The sequence below is a fragment of the Pogoniulus pusillus genome, chromosome 16, assembly GCF_015220805.1.
Source record: "Pogoniulus pusillus isolate bPogPus1 chromosome 16, bPogPus1.pri, whole genome shotgun sequence".
Lineage (NCBI taxonomy): Eukaryota > Metazoa > Chordata > Aves > Piciformes > Lybiidae > Pogoniulus > Pogoniulus pusillus.
The window spans coordinates 7,024,983-7,026,789 of NC_087279.1; the positions used below are offsets into that span (position 1 = coordinate 7,024,983).

General features: G+C 45.7%; 1 long non-coding RNA gene across 1 annotated transcript; it reads left to right on the plus strand.

The window, feature by feature from the left end:
* The first annotated feature begins 234 nt into the window (after positions 1-234).
* Positions 235-1,420, plus strand: LOC135182198 (uncharacterized). The gene is made up of 3 exons (XR_010305091.1): positions 235-637; positions 746-947; positions 1,342-1,420. It is a non-coding gene; the product is annotated as an uncharacterized LOC135182198 (long non-coding RNA).
* Positions 1,421-1,807: the final 387 nt, after the last annotated feature.

Genomic DNA, 1,807 nt, shown 5'->3' on the forward strand with positions numbered 1-1,807 from the left:
AACACTGGAACAGGTTGCCCAGGGAGGTGGCTGAGACCTCATCCCTGGAGATATTCAAGTTCAGACTTGATGTGGCCCTGTGCAACCTGACCTAGTTGGAGGTGTTCCTGCTGAGTGCAGGGGGCTGGACAAGGTGACCTTTGAGGGTCCCCTCCAAGCCGATGGACTCTGTGAAAATACACACCTTCCTAAGACAAAGTGAATCAGGTGATTCTTCTTCACTCCTAGGGTCTGATGGTGTTCTTCCTGAAATCTGCAGTGAGATTCCTCTTATCTTCAGCAGAAGCAGGCACTGTCTGACCAGGCCAGATGTGAGCTTGAAATTCTTCTAATGAAAAAGGTCTAAGTGTAGTGTACTGGGGAGATCCTCGTTAATAACCATTGAGGAGGTTGATGGTTCCCTCGAAAAGGTTAATGGTTTGGAGTTACCCATTCAAAAAAAGAAAGGAAAAAAAAGTCTGATCAATGTGAGAACAAATTAAAAATGAAGACTCTCTGATGGCACAGGAGAGCAGAATATTACATTCAAGGGGACAACTACCCCTCAGAAGAAATGTCAACAACTCCAGTGGCAGCAACTTCAAAAGGAAAATCTTCTCGTGTTCAGATGTACTCTTCACAAGCAACATCAAGAAATGTAAGATGCTAATAGCTAATAACACTCAGACTAAGATCCACTCATTTACTAACTGCATAATTTAATGCATATCAAAGGAATGATTTTCTCATTTTATTCTCTTCTCAGAGCTAACACTAAGCTGGGCATTATCAAGCAGATGAAGCTGCAGAGATGGCAAGGCGTCCCCGAAACAGCCACTTGAGAACTGCTTGATTTCTTCTGCTGGGTGTCTTGGCTGGGTTTAAGGAACCACAAACCTTTCCTCCCCCTTGTCATTCAGACCTCAAAACAGAAACCAGGAAGATATCAGGGAGAATCAAGAAATCAGGTAGGCACGTGATGTTTAGCAAAAACCAGTCTGGAGAAGAAGAGGCTGAGGGAAGCCTCTACAGCTCCTTGAAGGAAGGTTGGAGTGAGGAGGGGGCAGCCTGTTCTCCTCAGTGGCAAGAGATGGAACCAGAAGAAATGCTTCCAAGCTGCACCAGCAAAGGTTCAGGCTGGATGCTAGGAAATATTTCTTCACTGGAAGGGTTATCAAACATTGAAACAGGCTGCCCAGGGCAATGCTGGAGTCACCATCCCTGGAGTTGTTTAAGCAGCCTGTGGAGCTGGCGTTTAGGCACATGGTTTAGTGTTGCCCCTTCACTGCTGGGTTGAAGGTTGGACTCAATGAGCTTGGAGGTCTGTTCCAACAGGATGTTTTCTGTGATTCTGTTCTGCAGAGACAGATCTGTGTTGGTGCTAACCTTTGAAACTGGTGGGAACTGCAATTATGCCACCTTCCTGTCCTTGCCTCCTGCTGTATTGAGGTTGAGAAGATCAGGCTCTGAGCTGAAGCAGGGATGGGACACAGATAACCAGCGTGCTGCAGAGATCCTGACTGTGCTGGCATGGAAGACTCTCCCTCTTGCTCCTCAGAATGGTGAGAGATTGGGTTGATCCCAGTTCAGAATCAAAGACAAGTATTTGGTGGGGCTTTCTTTCAGTTGCAGAAGAACCTCTGCATCCTGCAGTGTGCTAGCCTAGGTATTGGAAAAGACAGAGCTGACAATGTCAGAACCATTTCTTGTCATTTTTAGAAGCCTATTTACAGAATTCTGCTAAATTTAAACAATGTTTTGCCTCTGCTATTCTTACCCACTGTGTAGCCCACTACCACCTGTGAAAACACTTTAAGAATGAGTTACC